The sequence below is a fragment of the Adiantum capillus-veneris genome, chromosome 1 (genome assembly GCF_014529385.1).
Source record: "Adiantum capillus-veneris isolate H3 chromosome 1, ASM1452938v2, whole genome shotgun sequence".
NCBI lineage: Eukaryota > Viridiplantae > Streptophyta > Polypodiopsida > Polypodiales > Pteridaceae > Adiantum > Adiantum capillus-veneris.
This window is the reverse complement of record NC_140931.1, coordinates 146,697,525-146,710,328: the sequence shown is the minus strand read 5'-3', so window position 1 is coordinate 146,710,328 and position 12,804 is coordinate 146,697,525. Positions and strand designations below refer to the sequence as shown.

Sequence of the window (12,804 nt, the reverse complement as noted above, 5' to 3'; positions counted from 1 at the left end):
AAATGTGTCTCAACTTAATATCGTGCCGTTTCCAATTTCAAAAATGCCGGTTGAGGCTTGCGCCCAGTGTTCGGGAAAAATGTGTCTCAACTTATTATCGTGCCATTTTCAATTTAAAAAATGCCGGTTGAGGGCGAAGGGAAAAGGAGACAGTGTAAATAAAAAATATAAAAAAACCAGTGTTCGGAAAAAATGTGTCTCAACTTAATATCATGCCGTTTTCAATTTCAAAAATGCCGATTGAGGCTTGCACCCAGTGTTCGGGAAAAATGTGTCTCAACTTACTATCGTGCCGTTTTCAATTTCAAAAATGCCGGTTGAAGCTTGCGCCCAGTGTTCGGGAAAAATGTGTCTCAACTTATTATCGTACCGTTTTCAATTTCAAAAATACCGGTTAAGGGCGAAGGGAAAAGGAGATAGTGTTTTTAAAAAAAAACACTAATTTTCTAAAATTTCCTCTTGCTAGGTCGTTTCTCTCTCTCTCTCTCTCTCTCTCTCTCTCTCTCTCTCTCTCTCTCTCTCTCTCTCTGCGAGGAAGTCCAGAGTACTGTCCAGACAGACTCTCTCTCTCTCTCTCTCTCTCTCTCTCTCTCTCTCTCTCTCTCTCTCTCTCTCTCTCAACGTGCGTGACGGCAGTTACAGGCGGACTTTGACCTACCCCAAGGCCTGCGCCAAGCAGGTGTGCCATCTGGGGACGCGTGTCAAGGGGCGCTCAAGTTGGCGGCAACAGTCTCTCTCTCTTTCTCGCTCTGAGTGGCGGTGGCGCATACGCTGTGATGCCGAGCACCAAGACACACCAGTCGGAGCACCATCGGATAATTCTGCTTTTGACGCGTGGCGGAGGGGAGCCGGAATCCCCTCCCCTTTTGTCTGTAGTATAGATATCTATATCAATTGGCTTCAAAAATAATAAATTATATTGCAAGGAATTCTAAAGAGAAGAAAACGCTCGTGGGGGAAGGTAAGGAAAAGAAAAACTAATGCTCACATACCACCTCTTTATATAGTGACATGGATAGTCTTTTGGCTTCCCACTTTCATTGGTAAGCTTTTCATTTCCTAAACTTACTCTTATTGTAGATGTTCTGAAGGATTTTTTTCTTTTTCAAAATTGTGGAGGCGTACTCTTTTTTTCTTTTTCCGAAATTGTGAAGACGTACTCTTTGGAACCCATTTGTTTTAAAAAAAACTAGTAAGATTAACATTAAAAGATATTCTTAATGGTTTCAAGAAAATTAAAAAATATTCTTAATTCAAAGATTCTCTCAACAACAACAAAAACAATGCATTAATGTATAATAACAACGAGCAATGACGAAACACGTAGATTTGTAACAATAATAGTTAAAAAAGACGGATACAACATTGAGAGAGAGAGAGAGAGAGAGAGAGAGAGAGAGAGAGCTTTGAAGAGAAGAAAATTCTATAGAGAAAATAAAGGAGAAGAGAACACTTCTTTAAATGAACACAAAAAGTCTTTTGATTTTTCACTTTGATATGTCTTTTGACTTTTTATTTTCGTCTTTCTTTTAATTTCTTAAACTCACCAGTTCTTTATCTATTAATTAATTAAATGTCAAGATTCTTGCCGATCCCATTTGCAAAAGTAAAAGTTCTCCTTTTCTCTCGTTCCCACGCTCCCACGCAATGCCTCCATCCTCACCTCTGTCCCTGTCTCTTGTTCTCGACAGATTTTCGCTCATCCGTTGATGCAGGCCTCGTTCTAGGCTCAGCTTCTTTGCCATCTCTCCCTTGCGTTCATCCTTGCACAAGCGCATCCCATCTGGAGGTCCCTCCTGCATCGGCTACAACCACACATGGCGCCTTTTTTTGTCTCCTTTCCTTGTGAAGCCACATATCCCGCTTTCAGCTCTGCAATCCGTTCACAGCAAGCATGTTAGCACTGGAGGGCCATAGTTCTTCCCCCTTGCTCTCCTGAGTCCTTCTAGCCATTAGCTCCAGCATCCCAGATCCGAGTTGCTGTGCCTGCAGATTAACACGAGAGAGAGGGAGTTTTCGTGCTTGCAGACCAACGCCAGCGAGCGAGAGAGAGAGAGAGAGAGAGAGAGAGAGAGAGAGAGAGAGACGATGTGTCGCTCCTCCTATCATGCGCAAAAACGAACGAAGAGGGAGAGAGAGTCTGTGCTGCTGCAAAAGAGCTCTGCATTCTTGCCGCCTGTACCAAAACTTTTAAAAGTTTCGTCGTGTCTGTTCGCGCGCAAAGTATCTGCTCCACGCTTCTCTGTCTTTTGCCACGAGTGCTTTGTTGCCTTTAAATTTTCCAAAAGGTTGTGAGAGTAAATTATAAAAATTAGAAATCGAGCTCGCTGCGAAGATGAATTTTCACACATATTTGCTTTCTTTTGCTGAGCACTCAAAAGCGGATCTCAATTCTCAAGAAGGAATAAACACTAGAAAATCTTGAATAATCCAACAAAAATAGATACACGTTTCTTATTCAAACTTTTAAACAGAAGTATCTTCCTAATTCTAGGAAAACTAATGAACGCAAAATTGGCTGGGTCCACTCATCTTATGCACTTAATATGTTTTGAAAGAAAAAAAAAAAATTTCTTGAGATAGGAGAGACTTAATCTTTGGAACTCGTTTGGTTTACAAAAAATCTAGCAAGACGCCTTTTGGCCTTGGAGGAAAAGTCCTGTATTTGATTCCACGTAAAAGAGTTATATCCTTTTCATTCTAGAGATTAATCTTTTTTATGTTGAAGTTGAAAGGCGAAAGAGAGTGATGATTGGAAAAGTGACACATGGAGAAAGAGAAAAAGGGAGAGAGATTGATTTTTGTCTCCAAGGGCGGTGATAATATTTTATGATGTCTCATTAAGTAAATTAAGTAAGATTTACTGCCAATACATATCTCATGATCATAGCTTTTGGCCATGCGTGCATGAATTGAGGAGGATGCTCTATGTGGTGGAGATGGGAGTGAGGCATCTCTCTCTCTCTCTCTCTCTCTCTCTCCTTCCTGAGACGAGACCATTGGGCAGCTTGCTTCATGTGAAGCAAAACATGAAGGCACAATGCAACATGTACATTGGATCCAACTGAGACAAATAGGTGGGTTTGCTTGGTAGCTACTGAACCAACATTCTTGCTTTTAAGTGAAGATCGTGAGAATTATTGAAGACTTGGCGATCGCAAGCGGCAATCAGTATGCGAGTGAGGGAGAGTTGTATGTGTGATAAATTTTGGACCCATTTATTTAACAAAGAATCTAACAAGATGCATTTTGTCCTCGGAGGAAAAGTCATGTGCTTGCTTCCACGTAAGACAGTTATATTCTTTTCATTTTAGAGATTATTATTTTTTTATGTTTGAGTTGCAAGGCTAAAGAGAATGCTGGTTTGGAAAAGTGACACATGGGGAGAGAAACAAGGTGAGGACTCACGATCACGATGGCCTCTTGAAGGTAAGGGGGGAGGAAAGATTTATTGAAAGTAGGTCTTAATCAATGTTGCAGTTATATTATTTTAATATAAAATTATATTGTCCATACAGGTGAAATAAGAACATTCATTTTATATTATAAAGTTTAAAAAATATTTCAGGTAATTCTCAATCAGGCCATTTTTTAATTTTTTTCTAATCAGTACCCGTTACTCGCAAATGGCTTATATATTATGAAGGGACCCCAATAATAAGGTAAATGGTGCACATTGCACATCAGTATTTTGAAACATAATAAAACAAAAAAGGAAGTAAAATAAAAAGACACATTAAAAATCAAAACAATAGAATATTTTAATGCTTTCAAATAAGCATAGAAAATAATTAAACAATTTAGTGAAGTGAATTTTTTTTTTAAATCCTCAAATGAGAGAATCGTTTATCAATGCCTCAGTGTTTGAGAAAGGTGTGTCTGAGCTTAGGCTTAAGCTGATTGAAAATCGAGATTTGCCGGTTGTAAAGGATGGCAAAGGAGAAAAAACTTGGCAAAATATACTAAAAAATAGTTTGAATATTTTGTAAATTTGAAAATTTCTACTAGTATTTCCATTTTGTATTTGTATAAGGAGGAAACTTGTCACTTAGACAAAAAGACTTTCTCGAAGAGTGCATCATAAGATCAAACTCCTATGAATATTTTGTTTAATGTTTTGATCTCTAAAGTCATTTTCAAGCATGCAGACAGAGTAAAATGCTGCCTTGGAGAATAGCTTTCTATTCTAAATACTTTTGAATCCCTTAGGGACACTTGTCTCTCAAAGAAGGTGATGTAAGGAAACAAAAGGGACAACAAAGTTATTTTACAAAGACCCTTGCCATGTGGCGCTCATCCAACCAAAAAATCCAACGGTTTCAGTGTTGTAACAACCTTGCACAATGAACCCTATGGCCTTCCACAAGCCAAAAAAGGGAGAGAGATTGAATTTTGTTTGCACGAGGTCGGTGGTAATATTTTCCGATATCTCATTAAGTAAATTAAGTAAGATGTAAATTGAGTAGGATCTATTGCCTCTACATATCTCATGATCACAGCTCTTGTGTCTTGCATGCATGGACTAAGAAGGATGCTCCATATGGTGCAAATGGGAGTGAGCAAAATCTCTCTCTCTCTCTCTCTCTCTCTCTCTCTCTCTCTCTCTCTCTCTCTCTCTCTATGAGAACGTTGGACAGCTTGCTTCATGTGAAGCGAAACATGCAGGCACAATGCAACATGTGCATTGGCTCCAACTTAGACAAATAGGTGGGTTTGCTGCAGCTACTGAACCATCATTCTTGCTTCCAAGTGAAGATCGTGAGAATCACTGAAGACTTGGCGAGTGCAAGCGGCAATTAATACGGGAGCGCGAGGGAGCATTGTATGTGTGCTAAATTTGGACCCATTTGTTTTACAAAGAATCCAGCAAGAAGCCTTTTGGCCTTGGAGGAAAAGTCATGTGCTTGCTTCCGGGTAAGAGAGTTATATTCTTTTCATTTTAGAGATTAATCTTTTTTATGTTTGAGTTGAAAAGAGAAAGAGAATGCTGATTGAAAAGTGACATGTGGGGAGAGAAAAAATGCAAGAGAGATTGTTTTTTGTCTGCAAGGTTAGTGGTAATATTTTACTATATCTCATTAAGTAAATTAAGTAAGATCTACTACCTATACATATCTCATGATCATAGCTCTTGCGCCCTGCGTGCATGGACAAAGGAGGATGCTCCGTGTGGTGCATATGGGAGTGAGGACTCTCTCTCTCTCTCTCTCTCTCTCTCTCTCTCTCTCTCCTCTCTGTCTGTGAGGCGAGATCGTTCGGTAGCTTGCTTCATGTGGAGCGAAACATGCAGGCACAATGCAACATGTGCATCGTCTCCAACTGAGACGAATAGGGTTTGCTTGGCAGCTACTAAACCAACATTCTTGCTTCCAAGTGAAGATCGTGAGAATCCTTGAGGCGAGCGCAAGCGGCAATCAGAGTGTGAGTGAGGGAGAGTTGTATGTGTGCTAAATTTTGGACACGTTTGTTTTACAAAGAATCTAGCAAGATTCCTTTTGGCCTTGGAAGAAAAGTCATGTGCTTGCTTCCATGTACGAGAGTTATATTTTTTTCATTTTAGAGATTAATATTTTTTATATTCGAGTTGAAAGGGAAAAGAGAATGTGGATTGGAAAATTGACATGTGGGGAGAGAGTAAAAGGAAGAGAGATTGATTTTTGTTTGCAAGGTCGGTGGTAATATTTTACAATATCTCATTAAATAAATTAAGCAAGATATAGTTTAAGTGAGATCTAATGCCTATATATATATATATATATATTATATATATATATATATATATCATGATCACACCTTTTGCACTTGTGTGTTGGATTGCGAAGGATGCTCCATGCAGTGTAGATGGGAGTGAGGAAACTCTCTCTCTCTCTCTCTCTCTCTCTCTCTCTCTCTCTCTCTCTCTATATATATATATATATATATATATATATATATATCGGGTGAGACCGTTGGGAAACTTGATTCACATGCAGGAACAATGCAACATGTGCATCATCTCGAACTAACATGATTAGGTGGGTTTGCTTGGTAGCTACTGAACCAACATACTTGCTTCCAAGTAAAGGTCATGAGAATCACTAAAGACTTGGCGAGCGCAAACGGCAATCAGAACGCGAGCGAGGGAGAGTTGTATGTGTGTTGAATTTTGGACCCATTTTTAAAAAAGAATCTAGCAAGATGCCTTTTGGCCTTTGAGGAAAAGTCATGTTCTTGCTTCCACGTAAGAGAGTTATATTATTTTCATTTTGGAGATTAATCTTTTTGGCTTACAGAGACCATAGGGGGCCAGTGGAGAAAGCATGCAAAGCTGGAACCGTTGGTTTTTGACACTGAGGATGAGTGCCACATGTATACAGAGCCATTAAGCTAAGGGCTTTTCTAATTACAAGTCCCTTTTGGGCCAGGTTGGCGCATGCATTCTTGCTTTGCAGGTTGGTGAAGGAAGATTGGTGAAGGTAGGGGCCACTTTTGTGAAGGAGGGCGAGGTGATCTTTTTCGCTTGCTGGTATGCTTTTGGGCGGTGTCTTTCATGGCGTATGTTACACGCAAGTACAAGAGGCGTGTCTTGTTTTTTGTGACATCGCATGCTGCACATCCAATGCCTCATGGGAGAGCAGTCATTTTTAGTGTGATAATAACTTATGTCATGGTGGGTGATGCTGCTTCCAACCTCACATCCAGAGCCCAGCTTAACATCAACTTCACAATCGCAAGCTCCGACTACGAGTTTTAGATTTCTTTCAGCGACATCCTTGTCTCCCCAAATGCTACCTTCCACCTTATATTCAAAAACATGCCCAGCCAATCAAACGCACATAGCCTCAGGATCGTCCACTTGGTAATCTCTACCCTTGTTTGGTACACCTACAGAGACAAAACTTCCCGGTCAGTACAATAACCTTGGCGGTATCTCCACCTCTCTCTGCCTCCAAGATGATGGTGATCTCATCATCTCTGTTGGTGGCCCAAATGCTCCGATTTGCTTGTTTGGCACACCTCCACCGCTATAACACATGTTCAATCCACGGAACTCAAAGATAATGGCAACCTTCTCTTGCTCAACTCCTCAAATGATGTTGTTTAATTGTAATGCACCCAACATTTTTCAAAACTATTTCATTTACTTTGTAAAAGTGTTTAAGGTTTGAATTTTGTTAAGTCATAAAACGTTCCAATGCAACGATCGAATCAAAAATCGGACTCCTGAACTATTAATTATGGCATTTATTCACTTGGAAACAATAGGTTGATATGGGAAACTTAAGCCTCGAGTCTGTTTCTAAAGATAAGATTTGACTCTCAAGAAAGAAGGAGTTTTTTTAGAAAGGAGGAGTATTTTTAGAAGAGGAGTAGAATGAGTCTTTTGAGAAAAGGAGTATTTTTAGAAGAGAAGGAGTATTTTTAGGAAAAAGGAAATATTTTTAGAGAAGAAAGAGAAGTGAGAGCTTCTTTTCTTGGAAGTCAAGTTTCTCTTAAAATTAGAGAGTCAAAATCACGCATCAGGATATGTGTCCAAAAAAAAAAAAAAAACCGCCAAGAACGTGTGCAAACTTGTCTCTCTGTTTTTTGCTATTCTTAGCTTGTGCTTTTGGCTCTTGAGAGCCTATATAAAGGCCCCTCTTCCCTCACTTTCAAGACACACACACATAAGTTCTTAGAAGCGGAAGCTCTCTTGCCATAACGCCAGAGTTACCTTCTCTCCCTCAACCTCTCACCCTCGATCCATCTCCATCTCTAACTCCATCTATACCACCATCGTGTTGTCCCTCAGATTGTTGAGTTCTTTTTCTCTCTCTTTCTTACAATCTTCTCGGCAAGCAAGGAAACCATACGATGGCCCCAAAGTGAGTGAATCAAATCTCTAAGGATGCTCAGGTCATTCCACCTGCAAGGAAAGTATCATCTACTCCAATCATAATTCTTTGAACGGAGACTCTGGAAGAATTTGAAGCCATCCAACCTCAAGCACAGGAGATAATCAAACGTATCGCTAATCCGATAAGATAAATTTATAATTCTACATCATTATGCACACCAACCTAGTAAGGCAAGTTTAGGAATTCCCTTAAACACTCTAAGGAAACGTGATTGTATCACATGAAACAAGCATATGTTCTCGTAGAGTAGTGAAAGGATTATTTGATAAATTATCATTCTTCGTTAAATTGTTATTGCTTGATAAATTATTATTATTTGATATGAAGAGTTGGTTGATCATGTTTTAAGAATCATTTAAGAAGAAAAATTGTTGGAAGAATATATTTTGTTCCTCGCGGGTAGCGAAATGCCTCGTGGGTAGCAAGATGATCCCACAAACTAAGCTGAGGTTATAGGCTCTCTTTTTATCCCTTGCGGTTAGCGAGATGCCTCATGGTTAGCGAGATGGGAAGGTTGCGCAATTTGCAGTTAGCGAATAAATAAACCCTTTGAAAAAGCTCTATTGGTTAGATAAATATAGGACTATTTTCATTAGGCCTTGTTTGAATTGCTTTGGTATTGTTTGGAGGGTTGCATGAACAAATCTATGTCCGAACTAATAAAGGAATCATGTTTGTATTTGTAAAACAGTGTGGTAGTAATTAAAAAACAAGAAGAACGGGTGAGTGTGATGTGGAAAGTGGGAGGTTAGTATCCTAGAAAATTTAGGTCTACGGATGGGTGGACCCGATTATTCGAGTACTTTTCACAAGATTAATAGCTAGTCAATTATAAGTCTCATATCACACTTATGATTTATGAATGGTGGTCGTTCCTCTTAAACATGGGGAAAAAGGCGTTGTTTATAGATCTTAAATATGCCAATGAGATTTTATCTTTGTAATATAGGAATTAGCTTTCATTAAAATCCCTTGATTTAGCTGACCTGTGGTGTATGACCCTTACAAGCACAATCACGATGGATGGAGGACTTCCTCTCTTATGTTGCTTGTATCTCTACTTCATGGAAACGGAGTAGGGTGTCGTCAATAGAACTTGATAATAAAGGAAGACTATTTATCAAGTCGCCCCAATCTTTTGGGGTTGGGGACCTCACATTGGCAATCCTTTGATCACTCCACAGATACCTACTCTCCACTCAAAAGCTGTCTGTCTAGAAAAGCTTCTTGAATTCTGCAAGGAATGGGTTTCCCTCTGTGGGGGAGGAGTGTCTTGGCTATGGAAGCTCACAGGCTTGTCGCCTACAATATAGTATGAGAGTTTTGAGCCTTACTGGGAGCTAAGGCCATCAAGCAACAACACAGAGCTTGTTTATGTAGAAATTTCTAATGTCAGTATATCCATATTGACATAGATGGTAACATATTGGGAAGTAGAGGGAATATCAGCATCAATTGCAAATATTTCTGCTTGACTTGATGAGCATTGGGTTTGTTTCAAAATGAAAATTTCTAGCTCATAGTGGGTTTCTCAAATGTAGGTGATTGAAGAGGCTTATGCTCTTCCAGATGATTGTAGGTCATATGGGCTTTGTATCCCGGGGTAAGGTTGAACATGCCCACCCACATTCACAATAACAATTTTGTGAAATTACGGTAGGTTTCTATTTTGCGACAGAAATTTCCTCAGATACAGTTAGTGGCTTATCTCTAGATGAATGTAAAGCTTTATGTACCAAGAACTTCTCTTGTTTGGGGTTCTTCTATGGTGCAGCATCTGATTCAAAGGAAAGGAAAAATTGTCTGGTCATTAGTCAAATGTGTACTTTGTCAGCTTTGGTATTTAGCAATTACAACAACAATTATATGTATGATGCTTATGTGAGGGTGCAAGGGAAACCTCGGTCACCGCTTGCTATCATATTGGGTTTATGTGTTCCTGTTGTTGTGATTGTATTATGCATAGGTTTGTGGTTGTTTGTAAGGAACAAAGTGAAAGTGGCTCATGCAGAAGAAGAAGAATTTTTGCTGGAAGCATTATCGAGGCTACTATAAAGTATTCCTATAGGGAACTCAAGAATGCAACAGAGAACTTCACACACAGGATAGGAGGTGGGTCATTCGGGTCAGTTTATGAAGGAATCGTTACTGATGGGACAAAAATTACAATAAAAAAATTGGAAGGAATTAGCCAGGTTCATGCGGAGTTGGCCACCATTGGGACGGTTAGGCACTTGAATTTGGTGTGGCTCAAGGAGTTTTGCTTGGGGCAGAGGGTCTCTAGATGCACTTTCATTTCCTAAAGAGGGCTCAAAGTATCCAAAACTCTCTTGGGAAGAGAGGCTTTCCATTGCTATAGGTGTTGCAAGGGGCTTAGCTTACCTTCATGAGGGTAGTCCTGATTGCATCGTACATTGTGACACAAAGCCTGAGAACAATACTGTGGATGATGATGGAGTTGCAAAACTTTTGGATTTTGGGTTGGTAAAGCTTATGAGTCAGCAACAAGATGTTGTGGAGACGATTATGTGGGGCACGAGAGGGTATATGGCACCAGATTGGCTAAGAATGGTGGGTCGTATAGCAGAAAAGGTAGATGTATACATCTATGGAGTTACACTATTGGAGCAGCTATCGGAGCAACGGAATTTTGAGGGTACACTAGAGTCAAGATGGGGATATATGCCAGAATGGGCACTCTATAATCTGACATTGGGAGGGGAGGGCAAGGTAGAGGAAATATTGGATGAGGTCATAGTGGAGGAAAAGGATCCCTCAGCGAGCCCTCACCAAAATGAGCCTTGATGATGGCAGTTTGGTGCTTGCAAGAGGATCCCACCCCGCAGCGTGCCATGAGCCGTGTGGTGCAGATGTTGAAGCATTAGGGCCAAAAACGACTCAAAAAGGGTTGTGTAAGGCGTTGGTTAACTTGATAATTAGCAAAGCCATTGACGGTCAAAACAACTCCAAATTTCAGAGTTTTGGTTATTTAAAGCATATCTATGCTATTTAAAGCGTATCCAGGTACATATCTCTAAATATTCAAAAGGATATCATTTTCAAACCATTTCCTTGTGGTTCACCTCAAACTTTGTTCTCATTCACTTCACTTGGTGGCAAATGGTTATTTCCACTTTTGAATAACTCAATCCCTCCTTTTTTGTCTTACTTTCATGAGCTTTCTCTCTTCTCTTCTAATGCTAACAACTCTGCTACTACGTTGTCTCCATTATACTTTATGTATGCTCTTTGCTACTTACAATGAGTAATACATCTTCCATAGGTGATAATCGCAAGTTTCACTTGAACATTAAGCTTAGCCAAGAATATGCTACCACACAAAGTGTCTATAAAAGACTAGTTACTTCAAAAAATATATATATCTTTACGCAAAATATTGTCGATTTTACATCAGTTTTTTATTCTTTTGGTATTTCTAGGCATGTCACCCCTTTATCTCAAAAACTTTCTTCTTCTATTGACCCCAAGTATTTTGACATTTGACTCCTCAGCTGCAGCTGCTAGAGTAGCAGAGAAAGTATCCCGCTCTTGATGCATTGAATCTTGCAACATACCCAAATATTCTAAGTTCCACGGATCTCACAAGTAGCTTGACCTTGTTGGCATTGATTTGAAGGGGAGTGTACCCCATAAACCGTGACAATATCTTCAGGGAAAATATTGGCAACTTAGGATCTTTAGAATACTGCATCTGAAAAGTGCACAAGGTGGCATTGTCCAATGTAGGCAAGTAGTTCATGAGGGAGGAGGCATCCCTTCTAAAAGTTCCCTCTGTTGATCTCCCTGTGGAGCCTTTATCTCTCCCAATAAAATTGTCTTTGTCAAGGAGTTCAATTTGCAGAACAGGAAGTAATAAATATATAACAAAAACTTTAAAACAAAAGAAGATTGTAGGAAGGGAGATCAAGGTGAACCTGAGTATACCTTTTGCAACTCATCCTCCACAATGAATTTTTCTTAAAGGAGATTGCATGACCCAGTCATCTCTCTTTTGTAACGTCCTTTTATACCTCTTTTAACTTAAAATCTTTGCCAAAAGATTGGATACCAAGCTCAACAAGTGTCTTCTCAAAATCCTCATATTTTAAGAGTAGGTTTCTCCTCTTCCACTCTTTTCATGCATAGAGCAAGTGCATCAAGATCAGGAAGAAATAAGTTATCGAGTGTCTGCAGATCAAATGCCAAAAACTCGTTCTTTGACTCTTCTTATGTATTAATGAAGTCTTTGGCAACCTCAAAAGCTTCAAAAATGGTTGCAATACAATAGTCCTCTGTGATATTAAGCAGGCATTAAATATGGTGGAGAGGGATATACTATTTTCCATTGATATAAAAGAAGGGAAGGCTTGGAACATTAAAAGAGGCCTCAAATAACTCTACCTCCTCTATGGGCTCATTAATGAAATCACTAGCTCTAAATTGAGCAGCATCAAAATTTGAACTCTCCTGCTCCTGAGCTACATCATCAATTTCTTCCTCCTCTAGAACTTCACTTTTCTCAAGTTGCAAGAATGTGGAACATTTTTATTTGTTCCCTCTGTCTCTATCTTTCACTTCATGTTGACCTTTGCCTTGCATGTCAACTTTAAGAAACATGTAGAAGATAAAGGCAACTTTCTTTGGAACAAGGTTGCAAGGCTTTGAATGGACAGAGCAAAAAATGCTCGGTGGGCAAACAAAAGAAGACTTCTTGGAAAATCTTCCTAATCTTCTTATTACTTTGCCCTTCTCAACTGGGTTGGTAGGAAATTCAGTCAGATGACAATAACTCTTGTCATCCAATGCAAAACACGTCCCCTCAACTACCTCCTCAAATTCTTTGACCTCCTCTAGTAGAAAATCTCTCAATTTGTCTAGCATAATTGAAATATCAAATTGAGGATTGAATATATCATATGCCTTTGTG

At 39.4% G+C, this 12,804-nt stretch overlaps 1 pseudogene; it reads left to right on the top strand.

Moving 5' to 3' along the window:
* The first annotated feature begins 6,529 nt into the window (after positions 1–6,529).
* LOC147465755 (G-type lectin S-receptor-like serine/threonine-protein kinase SD2-5) lies at positions 6,530–10,762 on the top strand (annotated as a pseudogene).
* Positions 10,763–12,804: the final 2,042 nt, after the last annotated feature.